Source organism: Crinia signifera, chromosome 5 (assembly GCF_055691185.1).
Source record: "Crinia signifera chromosome 5, ASM5569118v1, whole genome shotgun sequence".
Taxonomy (NCBI): Eukaryota; Metazoa; Chordata; class Amphibia; order Anura; family Myobatrachidae; genus Crinia; species Crinia signifera.
Window position 1 is genome coordinate 210,022,567 of NC_139221.1, and position 21,361 is coordinate 210,043,927.

Below are 21,361 nucleotides of genomic sequence, written 5' to 3' on the forward strand. Positions count from 1 at the left end.
TCTTGAGGGTGGTAGTACACCCTCAGGTAGTATCCTGGCTGATACTATTACCAGAGGAGTCTGATTTCCTTGCTGGCTTGCTAGGATTTGGGCTAGCAGTGGCCACATTTGCTGTCTGGCGTGTGCGTTCAGCATGGTCCCTCTGGACTTTTGATGGTATGGCTGGTGAGAATAAATTCTCCATACGACAAATAGGCCCAATATATGTTAGCAATATTACCAGCAAGTCTCTTGGCCTTTAAACTCAGTTTTCCGGGGATTAACCCCACCCCCGAAAAAAAAGACATAGGAGGAAAAGGAGCAAGAAGGACCACTCACATTTCTTCTGCCTCTGGGGTGACTCATTCAATATTTCGTTCCCCTACTGGACGGGGTCAAGCCATCCACATCACTGCTTGTGTGTGTGTTAATTTTCCACCTCCGTTACTGTTACAGGATGGTGCCAGTCTTTTAATATCAACAGGCCAGCAATGTAGAATTATTTCAATATTTAGAAAATAATTTCTGTTGGACTCCCAGGGAAGATATGTAACCACATAGGCTTCATCAATGTAGGTTTCTTCTATATAGATAGGTTCTGTTCAGAGGCAGGATTTACCTATGGGACTGTAGCCCCAAAATGCCCGCCACCCCCCAAGTAAAATCTTCCACCTTGCTCAGCCTTAATGGAGCCATATACAGTACATGAGACTGCACTGGCTTCACTGTGCCTGGCAGTGATTGGAAGTCCTACCTGCCAGTCACCTACCGTACAGGCAGTCCTATTGGCATGTGCTTCCTCCATCTAGGACTGACAGTCTAGGCTGTGGTATGCGGAGCAAGATTGATGTAGGAAGCCGGGCAGACCTAACAGCCTTCTAAGGGCTTCAATGCAGAGCAGTAAATACACTATAGGTCTGTGCAGTATAATGTAACAAATGATATACAATTGTGATGTACATTCTGGAACTTGGTTCTCAGAGGAAGAGGTGAGCTATCATGCAGGGTTATCAACTGGGGGTTTCCCCTGTACCCCTTTGGGCCAGTCACACTGTGTTTGGATATAGATACATTATCAGGTATGGAAAAAAGGTTAAGGTTTTAGGAACACTACTTTTTTTATGGTACTTTCTATAATGTGGTATGTTTACTTCCTGTAGGGTGTCTTGCATTTAAAATTGGTTAAAAATGTTTCCAAAAGTTACTTACATGAATGGTTTCCTCTTCTCACTAGGGCAGCTACTCAATTGAATATTGAGGTCATTGAGCACTTGAAAGAAATGGTTTGTGTCTATCCTTGGCAATGTTGCAAGAGAAGCCAATGTCTTTGAACAGAGAACATAACAAGCGGACAGCAGGATACAGTGCTGCCGACTGTTGAGTCTTTGAAAATGTTGGACAAGAAATTAAAGGATTTCAATGCACATGTAAATATATTTTCACCTTCCATTCATATCGTAATCATCCCATTTCCAGGTTGCTTTCATTTAATGAGTTTACTTTTTAAAGGTATGGGATTGTGCAGGAAGCTGCCTATTTAGCATTTTCAGTCCAATGTACGGCTAGGTTTTGCTCGGTTTTTCTTAATATCCAAAGGGTTGTATGATTATTTCGATCATAAAACCAAAAGTATTGCATTATGGTATAATACTGTAAGCTGGCTCTCTGGCAGTTTGGGTCCTGTTATCAGCTTTTATTTAATATGCAAATAGTTTCTCTTTTTGGGTGTATTCTATTATCAGTATCGCTAATTCCGTTGGTATGGCGGCATACTGTGTGATGCTTTGGCGTACGGCACCTACGACTTGGCATTATGCAGTTTTATGCTTTACTGATGATGTTGGTTCCAGATCCTGTTGCGTTTCCATTGATCTCCTAATGGATAACACCCAGCAATGCAAACTATTTTTAGTGTCCCTAAAAACCGTTAATATGGCATCATGCAGTGCCGTAAGGTGTAGCATTGTGCTGTATTGTCCTGGTGGTTTCAGTCCTATTTCCAGCTAGGTTTTGCTTAAAATCCAAAGGGTTGTATGATTATTTTGATCATGGAACCAAAAGTATGACATCATGCATTATGGTGTTATTTAAGCTGCCTCCTTGGAGGTTTCAGTCCTATGTCCAGCTAGGTTTTTCTTAATATCCAATGGGTTGTGTGATTATTTTGAGCATAAAACCAAAAGTATTGCATCAGGCATTATGGTGTAATACTGTAAGCTGCCTCTCTGGCAGTTTCGGTCCTGTTACCAGCTTTTAATATGCAAATAGTTTCTATTTTTGGGTGTAATCTATTATCAGCATCGCTAATTCCGTTGGTATGGCTGCATACGGGGGTATGCTTTGGCGTACGGCACCTACGACTTGGCATTATTCAGTTATGTGCTATACTGATGATGTTGGTCCCAGATCCTGTTGCGTTTCCATTGATCTCCTAATGGATAACGCCCAGCAATGCAAACTATTTTCAGTGTCCCTAAAAACCGTTAATATGATATCATGCATTATGGTGTTATTCTTTAAACTGCCTCCTTAGCGGGTTCAGTCCTATGTGCAGCTAGGTTTTGCTTAATATCCAAAGGGTTGTATGATTATTTCGATCATAAAACCAAAAGTATTGCATCATGCATTATGGTGTAATACTGTAAGCTGGCTCTCTGGCAGTTTTGGTCCTGTTATCAGCTTTTATTTAATATGCAAAAAGTTTCTATTTTTGGGTGTAATCTATTATCAGCATCGCTAATTCTGTTGGTATGGCTGCATACTGTGTGATGCTTTGGCGTACGGCACCTACGACTTGGCATTATGCAGTTTTATGCTTTACTAAGGATGTTGGTCCCAGATCCTGTTGCGTTTCCATTGATCTCCTAATGGATAACACCCAGCAATGCAAACTATTTTCAGTGTCCCTAAAAACCATTAATATTGCATCATGCAGTGCCGTAACGTGCAGCATTGTGCTGTATTGTCCTGGTGGTTTCAGTCCTATTTCCAGCTAGGTTTTGCTTAAAATCCAAAGGGTTGTATGATTATTTTGATCATAAAACCAAAAGTATGATATCATGCATTATGGTGTTATTCTTTCAGCTGCCTCCTTGGCGGTTTCAGTCCTATGTCCAGCTAGGTTTTGCTTAAAATCCAAAGGGTTGTATGATTATATTGATCATAAAACCAAAAGTATGATATCATGCATTATGGTGTTATTCTTTCAGCTGCCTCCTTGGGGGTTTCAGTTCTATGTCCAGCTCAGATTTTTCTTAATATCCAAAGGGGTTGTATGATTATTTTGATCATAGAACCAAAAGTATGACCTCATGCTGTTATGCTTTAAGCTGCCTCCTTGGCGGTTTCAGTACTATGTCCAGCTAGGTTTTGCTTAAAATCCAAAGGGTTGTATGATTATTTTGATCATGGAACCAAAAGTATGATATCATGTATTATGGTGTTATTCTTTCAGATGCCTCCTTGGGGGTTTCAGTTCTATGTCCAGCTAGGTTTTGCTTAATATCCAAAGGGTTGTATGATTATTTTGATCATGGAACCAAAAGTATGACATCATGTATTATGGTGTTAGGACTGAACCCGCCAAGGAGGCAGTTTAAAGCATATGTGCAGCTAGGTTTTGCTTAAAATCCAAAGGGTTGTATGATTATTTCGATCATAGAACCAAAAGTATGACATCATGCATTATGGTGTTCTTTCAGCTCGGTTTTTCTTAATATCCAAAGGGTTGTATGATTATTTTGATCATGGAACCAAAAGTATGACATCATGCATTATGGTGAAATGCTGTAAGCTGCCTCTCTTGCAGTTTCGGTCCTGTTACCAGCTTTTAATTAGCAAAAATAGTTTCTATTTTTGGGTGTAATCTATTATCAGCATTGCTAATTCCGTTGGTATGGCTTCATACTGTGTGATGCTTTGGCGTACGGCACCTACGACTTGGCATTATGCAGTTTTATGCTTTACTGATGATGTTGGTCCCAGATCCTGTTGCGTTTCCATTGATCTCCTAATGGATAACACCCAGCAATGCAAACTATTTTCAGTGTCCCTAAAAACCATTAATATTGCATCATGCAGTGCTGTAAGGTGCAGCATTGTACAGTATTGTCCTGGCGGTTTCAGTCCTATGTCCAGCTAGGTTTTGCTTAAAATCCAAAGGGTTGTATGATTATTTCGATCATAAAACCAAAAGTATCATATCATGCATTATGGTGTTGTTCTTTCAGCTGCCTCCTTGGGGGTTTCAGTTCTATGTCCAGCTAGGTTTTGCTTAAAATCCAAACGGTTGTATGATTATTTTGATCATAGAACCAAAAGTATGACATCATGCATTATGGTGTTATTCTTTTAGCAGCCTCCTTGGCGGTTTCAGTCCTATGTCCAGCTAGGGTTTCATTAAAATCCAAAGGGTTGTATGATTATTTCGATCATAAAACCAAAAGTATGATATCATGCATTATGGTGTTCTTCTTTCAGCTGCCTCCTTGGGGGTTTCAGTCCTATGTCCAGCTAGGTTTTGCTTAAAATCCAAAGGGTTGTATGAATATTTTGATCATAGAACCAAAAGTATGACATCATGCATTATGGTGTTCTTTCAGCTCGGTTTTTCTTAATATCCAAAGGGTTGTATGATTATTTTGATCATGGAACCAAAAGTATGACATCATGCATTATGGTGAAATGCTGTAAGCTGCCTCTCTTGCAGTTTCGGTCCTGTTACCAGCTTTTAATTAGCAAAAATAGTTTCTATTTTTGGGTGTAATCTATTATCAGCATTGCTAATTCCGTTGGTATGGCTGCATACTGTGTGATGCTTTGGCGTACGGCACCTACGACTTGGCATTATGCAGTTTTATGCTTTACTGATGATGTTGGTCCCAGATCCTGTTGCGTTTCCATTGATCTCCTAATGGATAACACCCAGCAATGCAAACTATTTTCAGTGTCCCTAAAAACCATTAATATTGCATCATGCAGTGCCGTAAGGCGGTTTCAGTTCTATGTCCAGCTAGGTTTTGCTTAAAATCCAAAGTGTTGTATGATTATTTTGATCATGGAACCAAAAGTATGACATCATGCATTATGGTGTTATTTAAGCTGCCTCCTTGGCGGTTTCAGTACTATGTCCAGCTAGGTTTTGCTTAATATCCAAAGGGTTGTATGATTATTTTGATCATGGAACCAAAAGTATGACATCATGCATTATGGTGTTATTCTTTCAGCTGCCTCCTTGGGGGTTTCAGTTCTATGTCCAGCTAGGTTTTGCTTAAAATCCAAAGGGTTGTGTTATTATTTTGATCATAAAACCAAAAGTATTGCATCATGCATTATGGTGTTATGCTTTAAGCTGCCCCGTTGGCGGTTTCAGTCCTATGTGCAGCTAGGTTTTGCTTAATATCCAAAGGGGTTGTATGATTATTTCGATCATAAAACCAAAAGTATTGCATCATGCATTATGGTGTAATACTGTAAGCTGCCCCTCTGGCAGTTTGGGTACTTTTATCAGCTTTTATTTAATGTGCAAATAGTTTCTATTTTTGGGTGTAATCTATTATCAGCATTGCTAATTCCATTGGTATGGCGGCATACTGTGACTCTTTGGCGTACGGCACCTACGACTTGGCATTATGCAGTTTTATGCTTTTACTGATGATGTTGGTCCCAGATCCTGTTGCGTTTCCATTGATCTCCTAATGGATAACACCCAGCAATGCAAACTATTTTCAGTGTCCCTAAAAACCGTTAAAATGACATCATGCATTATGGTGTTATTCTTTAAACTGCCTCCTTAGCGGGTTCAGTCCTATGTGCAGCTAGGTTTTGCTTAATATCCAAAGGGTTGTATGATTATTTCGATCATAAAACCAAAAGTATTGCATCATGGTGTAATACTGTAAGCTGCCTCTCTGGCAGTTTCGGTCCTGTTATCAGCTTTTATTTAATATGCAAAAAGTTTCTATTTTTGGGTGTAATCTATTATCAGCATCGCTAATTCTGTAGGTATGGCGGCATACTGTGTGATGCTTTGGCGTACGGCACCTACGACTTGGCATTGTGCAGTTTTATGCTTTTACTGATGTTGGTTCCAGATCCTGTTGCGTTTCCATTGATCTCCTAATGGATAACACCCAGGAATGCAAACTATTTTCAGTGTCCCTAAAAACTATTAATATTGCATCATGCAGTGCCGTAAGGTGCAGCACTGTGCTGTATTGTCCTGGCTGTTTCAGTCCTATGTCCAGCTAGGTTTTGCTTAAAATCCAAAGAGTTGTATGATTATTTGGATCATGGAACCAAAAGTATGACATCATGCATTATGGTGTTATTCTTTCAGCTGCCTCCTTGGCGGTTTCAGTCCTATGTCCAGCTAGGTTTTGCTTAAAATCCAAAGGGTTGTATGATTATTTTGATCATAGAACCAGAAGTATGACATCATGCATTATGGTGTTATTCTTTCAGCTGCCTCCTTGGAGGTTTCAGTAAAATGTCCAGCTAGGTTTTGCTTAATATCCAAAGGGTTGTATGATTATTTTGATCATGGAACCAAAAGGATGACATCATGCATTATGGTTTTATTCTTTAAGCTTCCACCTTGGTGGTTTCAGTTCTATGTCCAGCTCGGTTTTTCTTAATATCCAAAGGGTTGTATTATTATTTTGATCAAGGGATCAAAAGTATGACATCATGCATTATGGTGTTATTTAAGCTGCCTCCTTGGCTGTTTCAATCCTATGTCCAGCTAGGTTTTGCTTAAAATCCAAAGGGTTGTATGGTTATTTTGATCATGGAATCAAAAGTATGACATCATGCATTATGTTGTTATTCTTTCAGCTGCCTCCTTGGGGGTTTCAGTTCTATGTCCAGCTCGTATTTTTCTTAATATCCAAAGGGGTTGTATGATTATTTTGATCATGGAACCAAAAGTATGACATCATGCATTATGGTGTTATGTTTTAAACTGCCTCCTTGGCGGGTTTAGTCCTATGTGCAGCTAGGTTTTGCTTAACCATACAACCCTTTGGATATTATTTCGATCATAAAACCAAAAGTATTGCAAGTTTGGGTCCTATTATCAGCTTTTATTTAATATGCAAATAGTTTCTATTTTTGGGTGTAATCTATTATCAGCATCGCTAATTCCGTTGGTATGGCGGCATACTGTGTGAAGCTTTGGCGTACGGCACCTACGACTTGGCATTATGCAGTTTTATGCTTTACTGATGATATTGGTTCCAGATCCTGTTGCGTTTCCATTGATCTCCTAATGGATAACGCCCAGCAATGCAAACTATTTTCAGTGTCCCTAAAAACCGTTAATATGGCATCATGCAGTGCCATAAGGCGGTTTCAGTTCTATGTCCAGCTAGGTTTTGCTTAATATCCAAAGGGTTGTATGATTATATTGATCATGGAACCAAAAGTATGACATCACGAATTATGGTGTTATTTAAGCTGCCTCCTTTGCGGTTTCAGTAATATGTCTAGCTAGGTTTTGCTTAATATCCAAAGGGTTGTATGATTATATTGATCATGGAACCAAAAGTATGACATCATGCATTATGGTGTTATGCTTTAAGCTGCCCCCTTGGCGGTTTCAGTCCTATGTCCAGCTAGGTTTTGCTTAAAATCCAAAGGGTTGTATGAATTTTTTGATCATAGAACCAAAAGTATGACATCATGCATTATGGTGTTCTTTCAGCTCGGTTTTTCTTAATATCCAAAGGGTTGTATGTTTATTTTGATCATGGAACCAAAAGTATGACATCATGCATTATGGTGTAATGCTGTAAGCTGCCTCTCTGGCAGTTTCGGTCCTGTTACCAGCTTTTAATATGCAAATAGTTTATATTTTTGGGTGTAATCTATTATCAGCATCGCTAATTCTGTTGGTATGGCTGCATACTGTGTGATGCTTTGGCGTACGGCACCTACGACTTGGCATTATGCAGTTTTATGCTTTACTAAGGATGTTGGTCCCAGATCCTGTTGCGTTTCCATTGATCTCCTAATGGATAACACCCAGCAATGGAAACTATTTTCAGTGTCCCTAAAAACCATTAATATTGCATCATGCAGTGCCGTAAGGTGCAGCATTGTGCTGTATTGTCCTGGTGGTTTCAGTCCTATTTCCAGCTAGGTTTTGCTTAAAATCCAAAGGGTTGTATGATTATTTTGATCATAAAACCAAAAGTATGATATCATGCATTATGGTGTTATTCTTTCAGCTGCCTCCTTGGCGGTTTTAGTCCTATGTCCAGCTAGGTTTTGCTTAAAATCCAAAGGGTTGTATGATTATATTGATCATAAAACCAAAAGTATGATATCATGCATTATGGTGTTGTTCTTTTAGCTGCCTCCTTGGGGGTTTCAGTTCTATGTCCAGCTCGGATTTTTCTTAATATCCAAAGGGGTTGTATGATTATTTTGATCATGGAACCAAAAGTATGACCTCATGCATTATGGTGTAATGCTGTAAGCTGCTTCTCTGGCAGTTTCAGTCCTGTTACCAGCTTTTAATATGCAAATAGTTTCTGTTTTTGGGTGTAATCTATTATCAGCATCGCTAATTCCGTTGGTATGGCGGCATACTGTGTGTCGCTTTGGCGTACGGCACCTACGACTTGGCATTATGCAGTTTTATGCTTTACTGATGATGTTGGTTAAAGATCCTGTTGCGTTTCCATTGATCTAATGGATAACACCCAGCAATGCAAACTATTTTCAGTGTCCCTAAAAACCGTTAATATGGCATCATGCAGTGCCGTAAGGCGGTTTCAGTTCTATGTCCAGCTAGGTTTTGCTTAAAATCCAAAGGGTTGTATTATTATTTTGATCATAGAACCAAAAGTATGACATCATGCATTATGGTGTTCTTTCAGCTCGGTTTTGCTTAATATCCAATGGGGTGTATGACTATTTTGATCATAAAACCAAAAGTATTGCATCATGCATTATGGTGTTATGCTTTAAGCTGCCCCCTTGGCGGTTTCAGTCCTATGTGCAGCTAGGTTTTGCTTAATATCCAAAGGGGTTGTATGATTATTTCGATCATAAAACCAAAAGTATTGCATCATGCATTATGGTGTAATATACTGTAAGCTGCCCCTCTGGCAGTTTGGGTACTTTTATCAGCTTTTATTTAATGTGCAAATAGTTTCTATTTTTGGGTGTAATCTATTATCAGCATTGCTAATTCCATTGGTATGGCGGCATACTGTGACTCTTTGGCGTACGGCACCTACGACTTGGCATTCTGCAGTTTTTTGCTTTTACTGATGATGTTGGTCCCAGATCCTGTTGCGTTTCCATTGATCTCCTAATGGATAACACCCAGCAATGCAAACTATTTTCAGTGTCCCTAAAAACCGTTAATATGACATCATGCATTATGGTGTTATTCTTCAAACTGCCTCCTTAGCGGGTTCAGTCCTATGTGCAGCTAGGTTTTGCTTAATATCCAAAGGGTTGTATGATTATTTCGATCATAAAACCAAAAGTATTGCATCATGGTGTAATACTGTAAGCTGCCTCTCTGGCAGTTTCGGTCCTGTTATCAGCTTTTATTTAATATGCAAAAAGTTTCTATTTTTGGGTGTAATCTATTATCAGCATCGCTAATTCTGTTGGTATGGCGGCATACTGTGTGATGCTTTGGCGTACGGCACCTACGACTTGGCATTGTGCAGTTTTATGCTTTTACTGATGATGTTGGTTCCAGATCCTGTTGCGTTTCCATTGATCTCCTAATGGATAACACCCAGGAATGCAAACTATTTTCAGTGTCCCTAAAAACTATTAATATTGCATCATGCAGTGCCGTAAGGTGCAGCACTGTGCTGTATTGTCCTGGCTGTTTCAGTCCTATGTCCAGCTAGGTTTTGCTTAAAATCCAAAGAGTTGTATGATTATTTTGATCATGGAACCAAAAGTATGACATCATGCATTATGGTGTTATTCTTTCAGCTGCCTCCTTGGCGGTTTCAGTCCTATGTCCAGCTAGGTTTTGCTTAAAATCCAAAGGGTTGTATGATTATTTTGATCATAGAACCAGAAGTATGACATCATGCATTATGGTGTTATTCTTTCAGCTGCCTCCTTGGAGGTTTCAGTAAAATGTCCAGCTAGGTTTTGCTTAATATCCAAAGGGTTGTATGATTATTTTGATCATGGAACCAAAAGGATGACATCATGCATTATGGTTTTATTCTTTAAGCTTCCACCTTGGTGGTTTCAGTTCTATGTCCAGCTCGGTTTTTCTTAATATCCAAAGGGTTGTATTATTATTTTGATCAAGGGATCAAAAGTATGACATCATGCATTATGGTGTTATTTAAGCTGCCTCCTTGGCTGTTTCAATCCTATGTCCAGCTAGGTTTTGCTTAAAATCCAAAGGGTTGTATGGTTATTTTGATCATGGAATCAAAAGTATGACATCATGCATTATGTTGTTATTCTTTCAGCTGCCTCCTTGGGGGTTTCAGTTCTATGTCCAGCTCGTATTTTTCTTAATATCCAAAGGGGTTGTATGATTATTTTGATCATGGAACCAAAAGTATGACATCATGCATTATGGTGTTATGTTTTAAACTGCCTCCTTGGCGGGTTTAGTCCTATGTGCAGCTAGGTTTTGCTTAACCATACAACCCTTTGGATATTATTTCGATCATAAAACCAAAAGTATTGCAAGTTTGGGTCCTATTATCAGCTTTTATTTAATATGCAAATAGTTTCTATTTTTGGGTGTAATCTATTATCAGCATCGCTAATTCCGTTGGTATGGCAGCATACTGTGTGAAGCTTTGGCGTACGGCACCTACGACTTGGCATTATGCAGTTTTATGCTTTACTGATGATATTGGTTCCAGATCCTGTTGCGTTTCCATTGATCTCCTAATGGATAACGCCCAGCAATGCAAACTATTTTCAGTGTCCCTAAAAACCGTTAATATGGCATCATGCAGTGCCATAAGGCGGTTTCAGTTCTATGTCCAGCTAGGTTTTGCTTAATATCCAAAGGGTTGTATGATTATATTGATCATGGAACCAAAAGTATGACATCACGAATTATGGTGTTATTTAAGCTGCCTCCTTTGCGGTTTCAGTAATATGTCTAGCTAGGTTTTGCTTAATATCCAAAGGGTTGTATGATTATATTGATCATGGAACCAAAAGTATGACATCATGCATTATGGTGTTATGCTTTAAGCTGCCCCCTTGGCGGTTTCAGTCCTATGTCCAGCTAGGTTTTGCTTAAAATCCAAAGGGTTGTATGAATTTTTTGATCATAGAACCAAAAGTATGACATCATGCATTATGGTGTTCTTTCAGCTCGGTTTTTCTTAATATCCAAAGGGTTGTATGTTTATTTTGATCATGGAACCAAAAGTATGACATCATGCATTATGGTGTAATGCTGTAAGCTGCCTCTCTGGCAGTTTCGGTCCTGTTACCAGCTTTTAATATGCAAATAGTTTATATTTTTGGGTGTAATCTATTATCAGCATCGCTAATTCTGTTGGTATGGCTGCATACTGTGTGATGCTTTGGCGTACGGCACCTACGACTTGGCATTATGCAGTTTTATGCTTTACTAAGGATGTTGGTCCCAGATCCTGTTGCGTTTCCATTGATCTCCTAATGGATAACACCCAGCAATGGAAACTATTTTCAGTGTCCCTAAAAACCATTAATATTGCATCATGCAGTGCCGTAAGGTGCAGCATTGTGCTGTATTGTCCTGGTGGTTTCAGTCCTATTTCCAGCTAGGTTTTGCTTAAAATCCAAAGGGTTGTATGATTATTTTGATCATAAAACCAAAAGTATGATATCATGCATTATGGTGTTATTCTTTCAGCTGCCTCCTTGGCGGTTTTAGTCCTATGTCCAGCTAGGTTTTGCTTAAAATCCAAAGGGTTGTATGATTATATTGATCATAAAACCAAAAGTATGATATCATGCATTATGGTGTTGTTCTTTTAGCTGCCTCCTTGGGGGTTTCAGTTCTATGTCCAGCTCGGATTTTTCTTAATATCCAAAGGGGTTGTATGATTATTTTGATCATGGAACCAAAAGTATGACCTCATGCATTATGGTGTAATGCTGTAAGCTGCTTCTCTGGCAGTTTCAGTCCTGTTACCAGCTTTTAATATGCAAATAGTTTCTGTTTTTGGGTGTAATCTATTATCAGCATCGCTAATTCCGTTGGTATGGCGGCATACTGTGTGTCGCTTTGGCGTACGGCACCTACGACTTGGCATTATGCAGTTTTATGCTTTACTGATGATGTTGGTTAAAGATCCTGTTGCGTTTCCATTGATCTAATGGATAACACCCAGCAATGCAAACTATTTTCAGTGTCCCTAAAAACCGTTAATATGGCATCATGCAGTGCCGTAAGGCGGTTTCAGTTCTATGTCCAGCTAGGTTTTGCTTAAAATCCAAAGGGTTGTATTATTATTTTGATCATAGAACCAAAAGTATGACATCATGCATTATGGTGTTCTTTCAGCTCGGTTTTGCTTAATATCCAATGGGGTGTATGACTATTTTGATCATAAAACCAAAAGTATTGCATCATGCATTATGGTGTTATGCTTTAAGCTGCCCCCTTGGCGGTTTCAGTCCTATGTGCAGCTAGGTTTTGCTTAATATCCAAAGGGGTTGTATGATTATTTCGATCATAAAACCAAAAGTATTGCATCATGCATTATGGTGTAATATACTGTAAGCTGCCCCTCTGGCAGTTTGGGTACTTTTATCAGCTTTTATTTAATGTGCAAATAGTTTCTATTTTTGGGTGTAATCTATTATCAGCATTGCTAATTCCATTGGTATGGCGGCATACTGTGACTCTTTGGCGTACGGCACCTACGACTTGGCATTCTGCAGTTTTTTGCTTTTACTGATGATGTTGGTCCCAGATCCTGTTGCGTTTCCATTGATCTCCTAATGGATAACACCCAGCAATGCAAACTATTTTCAGTGTCCCTAAAAACCGTTAATATGACATCATGCATTATGGTGTTATTCTTCAAACTGCCTCCTTAGCGGGTTCAGTCCTATGTGCAGCTAGGTTTTGCTTAATATCCAAAGGGTTGTATGATTATTTCGATCATAAAACCAAAAGTATTGCATCATGGTGTAATACTGTAAGCTGCCTCTCTGGCAGTTTCGGTCCTGTTATCAGCTTTTATTTAATATGCAAAAAGTTTCTATTTTTGGGTGTAATCTATTATCAGCATCGCTAATTCTGTTGGTATGGCGGCATACTGTGTGATGCTTTGGCGTACGGCACCTACGACTTGGCATTGTGCAGTTTTATGCTTTTACTGATGATGTTGGTTCCAGATCCTGTTGCGTTTCCATTGATCTCCTAATGGATAACACCCAGGAATGCAAACTATTTTCAGTGTCCCTAAAAACTATTAATATTGCATCATGCAGTGCCGTAAGGTGCAGCACTGTGCTGTATTGTCCTGGCTGTTTCAGTCCTATGTCCAGCTAGGTTTTGCTTAAAATCCAAAGAGTTGTATGATTATTTTGATCATGGAACCAAAAGTATGACATCATGCATTATGGTGTTATTCTTTCAGCTGCCTCCTTGGCGGTTTCAGTCCTATGTCCAGCTAGGTTTTGCTTAAAATCCAAAGGGTTGTATGATTATTTTGATCATAGAACCAAAAGTATGACATCATGCATTATGTTGTTATTCTTTCAGCTGCCTCCTTGGAGGTTTCAGTAAAATGTCCAGCTAGGTTTTGCTTAATATCCAAAGGGTTGTATGATTATTTTGATCTTGGAACCAAAAGGATGACATCATTCATTATGGTTTTATTCTTTAAGCTTCCACCTTGGTGGTTTCAGTTCTATGTCCAGCTCGGTTTTTCTTAATATCCAAAGGGTTGTATTATTATTTTGATCAAGGGATCAAAAGTATGACATCATGCATTATGATGTTATTTAAGCTGCCTCCTTGGCTGTTTCAGTCCTATGTCCAGCTCGGATTTTTCTTAATATCCAAAGGGTTGTATGATTATTTTGATCATGGAACCAAAAGTATGACATCATGCAGTATGGTGTTATGCTTTAAACTGCCTCCTTGGCGGGTTCAGTCCTATGTGCAGCTAGGTTTTGCTTAACCATACAACCATTTGGATATTATTTCGATCATAAAACCAAAAGTATTGCATCATGGTGTAATACTGTAAGCTGCCTTTCTGGCAGTTTGGGTCCTATTATCAGCCTTTATTTAATATGCAAATAGTTTCTATTTTTGGGTGTAATCTATTATCAGCATCGCTAATTCCGTTGGTATGGCTGCATACTGTGTGATGCTTTGGCGTACGGCACCTACGACTTGGCATTATGCAGTTTTATGCTTTACTGATGATGTTGGTTCCAGATCCTGTTGCGTTTCCATTGATCTCCTAATGGATAACGCCCAGCAATGCAAACTATTTTCAGTGTCCCTAAAAAACGTTAATATGGCATCATGCAGTGCTGTAAGGTGCAGCATTGTGATATAACTGAAACCGCCAGGACAATACATGTCCAGCTAGGTTTTGCTTAAAATTCAAAGGGTTGTATGATTATTTTGATCATGGAATCAAAAGTATGACATCATGCATTATGGTGTTAGGACTGAACCCGCCAAGGAGGCAGTTTAAAGCATATGTGCAGCTAGGTTTTGCATCAAATCCAAAGGGTTGTAAGATTATTTTGATCATAAAACCAAAAGTATTGCATCATGCATTATGGTGTTATGCTTTAAACTGCCTCCTTGGCGGGTTCAGTCCTATGTGCAGCTAGGTTTTGCTTAACCATACAACCATTTGGATATTATTTCCGTCCGGCACCTGTATGATTATTTTGATCATGAAACCAAAAGTATGACATCATGCATTATGGTGTTATTCTTTTAAGCTTCCACCTTGGTGGTTTCAGTCCTACGTCCAGCTCGGTTTTTCTTAATATCCAAAGGGTTGTATGATTATTTTGATCGTGGAACCAAAAGTATGACATCATGCATTAGGGTGTTATGACTGAAACCTCCAAGGAGGCAGCTTAAATATGTCCAGCTAGGTTTTGCTTAAAATCCAAAGGGTTGTATGATTATTTTGATCATGGAACCAAAAGTATGACATCACGTATTATGGTGTTATTTAAGCTGCCTCCTTGGCGGTTTCAGTCCTATGTCCAGCTAGGTTTTTCTTAATATCCAATGGGTTGTATGATTATTTTGATCATGGAACCAAAAGTATGACGACATGCATTGTGCATGTGCATTGTGCTGTATTGTCCTGGCGGTTTCAGTTATATGTCCAGCTAGGTTTTGCTTAAAATTCAAAGGGTTGTATGATTATTTTGATCATGGAATCAAAAGTATGACATCATGCATTATGGTGTTAGGACTGAACCCGCCAAGGAAGCAGTTTAAAGCATATGTGCAGCTAGGTTTTGCTTAAAATCCAAAGGGTTGTATAATTATTTTGATCATAAAACCAAAAGTATTGAATTATGTATCATGGTGTAATACTGTAAGCTGCCTCTCTGGCAGTTTCGGTCCTGTTACCAGCTTTTAATATGCAAATAGTTTCTATTTTTGGGTGTTATCTATTATCAGCATCGCTAATTCCGTTGGTATGGCGGCATACTGTGTGACGTTTTTGGCGTACGGCACCTACGACTTGGCATTATGCAGTTATGTGCTATACTGATGATGTTGGTCCCAGATCCTGTTGCGTTTCCATTGATCTCCTAATGGATAACACCCAGCAATGCAAACTATTTTCAGTGTCCCTAAAAACCGTTAATATGGCATCATGCAGTGCCGTAAGGTGCAGCATTGTGCTATTTTGTCCTGGCTGTTTCAGTCCTATGTCCAGCTAGGTTTTGCTTAAAAACAAAAGGGTTGTACAATTATTTTGATCATGGAACCAAAAGTATGACATTATGCATTATGGTGTTCTTTCAGCTTCCTCCTTGGTGGTTTCAGTCCTATGTCCAGCTCAGTTTTTGTTAATATCCAATGGGTTGTATGATTGCCAATCGAGATTATTAGTACAACTAAACTCTCTCTAAACCATATAACGCTTCTCTCCTCTTCTCACTTCGGCAGCTACTATATTGAATATTTTACAATTTTGGGTACCTGAAAGAAAATGTCTTTATCCAGTGGCAAAGTTCCAAGAGGATGGCAATGTCTACCAACCCTGGAGATATTATGGTACTTGTGTAGTTTCACAATGCCATGCGTCTGAGTCCCCTTGCGGGGCTCGCTTCGCTCGCCCACGCTGCGGGCTCGGTGGCTCGCTACGCTATTTAAAATTAACTCCATGCCAACATGGATAGTGGAACTATCCATGTTGGCATGGACTTAAGTTACTTTATTTTACATAGAACCTGGAAGTAGCACGTGAAAACTACACCAGTACCGATATTACAGATGGCTTTGTGGTGGATATTAAACAGGCAAGCTGATGGTAGAGCTGTTTATGGACTTCAATACACAGGTAAATATCCTTTCTGCATTTTGCGTATCTAGATTCCCTTTTTCTCCGTAATTAATCCTTTTTTTCCCTTCATTTGTTGTCATATAAAACCCTAATACTTTAAAATTCTGGGTTAAACCAGATTTCTGCGTCCCCACAACCATCAGTAGAGCATTATGTTGTGCCGTATGGTGCCGTGCGACATTGCATTATGCTGTATGGTTCCATTCCTAACGTTCCACCTCATTTTCATCTACCCTTTATTAAAATCCCTAATCATTTGAAATTCTGGGTTAAACCAGATTTCTGCTTCCCCAAAACCATCAGTAGAGCATTATGATGATGTCGTATGGTGCCGTGCGACATTCCATTATGCTGTATGGTTCCCATTCCTAACGTTCCACCTCATTTTCGTCTATCCTTTTATTTAAATCCCTAATCATCTGAAATTCTTGGTTAAACCAGGTTTCTGCATTCCCACAACCAGCAGTAGAGCATTATGTTTTTGCTGTATGATCCCATTCATAACGTTCCACCTCATTTTCATCTATCCTTTATTAAAATCCCTAATGTTTTGAAATTCTGGGTTAAACCAGGTTTCCGCCTCCCCACAACTATCAGTATAGCATTATGTTTTGCTGTATGATCCCATTACTAACGTTCCATCTCATTTTCATATATCCTTTATTTAAAGCCCTAATATTTTGAAATTCTGGGTTAAACCAGATTTCCGCTTCCCCACAACCATCAGTAGAGCATTATGTTGTGTCATATGGTGCCATTATGCTCTATGGTTCCCATTCCTAACATTCCACCTCATTTTCATCTATCCTTTATTTATAACGCTCATCATTTGATATTCTGGGTTAAACCAGGTTTCCGCCTCCCCACAACCATCAGTAGAGCATTATGTTGTGTCATATGGTGCCATGCGACATTGCATTATGCTATATGGTTCCCATTCCTAACGTTCCACCTCATTTTCATCTATACTTTATTTAAAACTCTCATAATTTAAAATTCTGGGTTAAACCAGATTTATGCCTCCCCACAACCATCAGTAGAGCATTATGTTGTGTCATATGGTGCCGTGCGACATTGCATTATGCTGTATGGTTCAATTCCTAATGTTCCACCTCATTTTTATCTATCCTTTATTTAAAACCCTAATATTTTGATATTCTGGGTTAAACCAGGTTTCTGCCTCCCCACAACCATCAGTGGATCATTATGTTTTGCTGTATGATCCCATTCCTAATGTTCCACCTCATTTTCATCTATCCTTTATTTAAACTCTAATATTTTGAAATTCTGGGTTAAACCAGGTTTCCGCCTCCCCACAACCATCAGTAGAGCATTATGTTGTGCCGTATGGTGCCGTGCGACATTGCATTATGCTGTATGGTTCCCATTCCTAACGTTCCACCTCATTTTCGTCTATCCTTTTATTTAAATTCCTAATCATCTGAAATTCTTCGTTAAACCAGGTTTGTGCATTCCCACAACCAGCAGTAGAGCATTATGTTTTGCTGTATGATCCCATTCATAACGTTCCACCTCATTTTCATCTATCCTTTATTAAAATCCCTAATGTTTTGAAATTCTGGGTTAAACCAGGTTTCCGCCTCCCCACAACTATCAGTATAGCATTATGTTTTGCTGTATGATCCCATTACTAACGTTCCACCTCATTTTCATATATCCTTTATTTAAATCCCTAATATTTTGAAATTCTTCTTTCAGCTGCCTCCTTGGGGGTTTCAGTCCTATGTCCAGATAGGTTTTGCTTAAAATCCAAAGGGTTGTATGAATATTTTGATCATAGAACCAAAAGTATGACATCATGCATTATGGTGTTCTTTCAGCTCGGTTTTTCTTAATATCCAAAGGGTTGTATGATTATTTTGATCATGGAACCAAAAATATGACATCATGCATTATGGTGTAATGCTGTAAGCTGCCTCTCTGGCAGTTTCGGTCCTGTTACCAGCTTTGAATATGCAAAAATAGTTTCTATTTTTGGGTGTAATCTATTATCAGCATTGCTAATTCCGTTGGTATGGCTGCATTCTGTGTGATGCTTTGGCGTACGGCACCTACGACTTGGCATTATGCAGTTTTATGCTTTACTGATGATGTTGGTTCCAGATCCTGTTGCGTTTCCATTGATCTCCTAATGGATAACACCCAGCAATGCAAACTATTTTCAGTGTCCCTAAAAACCATTAATATTGCATCATGCAGTGCCGTAAGGTTCAGTATTGTGCTGTATTGTCCTGGTGGTTTTCATTCCTATGTCCAGCTAGGTTTTGCTTAAAATCCAAAGGGTTGTATGATTATTTTGATCATAGAACCAAAAGTATGACATCATGCATTATGGTGTTGTTCTTTCAGCTGCCTCCTTGGGGGTTTCAGTTCTATGTCCAGCTCGCATTTTTCTTAATATCCAAAGGGGTTGTATGATTATTTTGATCATGGAACCAAAAGTATGACATCATGCATTATGGTGTTCTGCTGTAAGCTGCCTCCTTGGTGGTTTCAGTCCTACTGTATGTCCAGCTAGGTTTTGCTTAATATCCAAAGGGTTGTATGATTATTTTGATCATGGAACCAAAAGTATGACCTCATGCATTATGGCGTTATTCTTTCAGCTGCGTCCTTGGCGGTTTCAGTCCTATGTCCAGCTAGATTTTGCTTAATATCCAAAGGGTTGTATGATTATATTGATCATGGAACCAAAAGTATGACCTCATGCATTATGGTGTTATGCTTTAAGCTGCCCCCTTGGCGTTTCCAGTCCTATGTCAAGCTAGGTTTTTCTTAATATCCAATGGGTTGTATGATTATTTTGATTATAAAACAAAAAGTATTGCATCATGCATTATGGTGTAATACTGTAAGCTGCCTCTCTGGCAGTTTCGGTCCTGTTACCAGCTTTTAATATGCAAATAGTTTCTATTTTTGGGTGTAATCTATTATCAGCATCGCTAATTCTGTTGGTATGGCTGCATACTGTGTGATGCTTTGGCGTACGGCACCTACGACTTGGCATTATGCAGTTTTATGCTTTACTAAGGATGTTGGTCCCAGATCCTGTTGCGTTTCCATTGATCTCCTAATGGATAACACCCAGCAATGCAAACTATTTTCAGTGTCCCTAAAAACCATTAATATTGCATCATGCAGTGCCGTAAGGTGCAGCATTGTGCTGTATTGTCCTGGTGGTTTCAGTCCTATTTCCAGCTAGGTTTTGCTTAAAATCCAAAGGGTTGTATGATTATTTTGATCATAAAACCAAAAGTATGATATCATGCATTATGGTGTTATTCTTTCAGCTGCCTCCTTGGCGGTTTCAGTCCTATGTCCAGCTAGGTTTTGCTTAAAATCCAAAGGGTTGTATGATTATATTGATCATAAAACCAAAAGTATGATATCATGCATTATGGTGTTATTTAAGCTGCCTCCTTGGCGTTTTCAGTCCTATGTCCAGCTAGGTTTTGCTTAAAATCCAAAGGGTTGTATGTTTATTTTGATCATGGAACCAAAAGTATGATATCATGCATTATGTTGTTATTTAAGCTGCCTCCTTTGCGGTTTCAGTCCTATGTCCAGCTAAGTTTTTCTTAATATCCAGTGGGTTTTATGATTATTTTGATCATAAAACCAAAAGTATTGCATCAGGCAGTTTCGGTCCTGTTACCAGCTTTTAATATGCAAATAGTTTTATTTTTGGGTGTAATCAATTATCAGCATCGCTAATTCCGTTAGTATGGCTGCATACTGTGTGATGCTTTGGCGTACGGCACCTACGACTTGGCATTATGCAGTTTTATGCTTTACTGATGATGTTGGTCCCAGATCCTGTTGCGTTTCCATTGATCTCCTAATGGATAACACCCAGCAATGCATACTATTTTCAATGTCCCTAAAAAACATTAATATTGCATCATGCAGTGCCGTAAGGTGCAGCATTGTGCTGTATTGTCCTGGCGGTTTCAGTTCTATGTCCAGCTAGGTTTTGCTTAAAATCCAAAGGGTTGTATGATTATTTTGATCATAAAACCAAAAGTATTGCATCATGCATTATGGTGTAATACTGTAAGCTGCCTCTCTGGCAGTTTCGGTCCTGTTACTAGGTTTTAAAATGCAAATAGTTTCTATTTTTGGGTGTAATCTATTATCAGCATCGCTAATTCCGTTGGTATGGCGGCATATTGTGTGACGCTTTGGCGTACGGCACCTACTACTTGGCATTATGCAGTTTTATGCTTTACTGATGATGTTGGTTCCAGATCCTGTTGCGTTTCCATTGATCTCCTAATGGATAACACCCAGCAATGCAAACTATTTTCAGTGTCCCAGAAACTGTTAATATGGCATCATGCAGTGTTAATATGGCATCATGCAGTGCCGTAAGGCGGTTTCAGTTCTATGTCCAGCTAGATTTTGCTTAAAATCCAAAGGGTTGTATGATTATTTTGATCATAAAACCAAAAGTATGATATCATGCATTATGGTGTTGTTCTTTCAGCTGCCTCCTTGGGGGTTTCAGTTCTATGTCCAGCTAGGTTTTGCTTAAAATCCAAAGGGTTGTATGATTATTTTGATCATGGAACCAAAAGTATGACATCATGCATTATGCTGTAATGCTGTAAGGTGCCTCTCTGGCAGTTTCGGTCCTGTTACCAGCTTTTAATATGCAAATAGTTTCTGTTTTTGGGTGTAATCTATTATCAGCATCGCTAATTCTGTTGGTATGGCGGCATACTGTGTGATACTTTGGCGTACGGCACCTACGACTTGGCGTTATGCAGTTTTATGCTTTGCTGATGATGTTGGTCCCAGATCCTGTTGCGTTTCCATTGATCTCCTAATGGATAACGCCCAGC

General features: G+C 39.1%; 1 protein-coding gene across 5 annotated transcripts in view; it reads left to right on the plus strand.

Annotated features, from left to right (window-relative positions):
- Window positions 1–21,361, plus strand: part of LOC146080820 (uncharacterized) — a 62,629-nt gene that overhangs the window by 3,980 nt on the left and 37,288 nt on the right. For all 5 annotated transcript variants that reach the window (XR_014474999.1, XR_014475000.1, XM_083188490.1 and 2 more), the window contains exon 2: window positions 1,214–1,406. The gene's annotated coding sequence lies outside the window, so the exon portion shown is untranslated. The remainder of the gene's footprint in view (window positions 1–1,213; window positions 1,407–21,361) is intronic.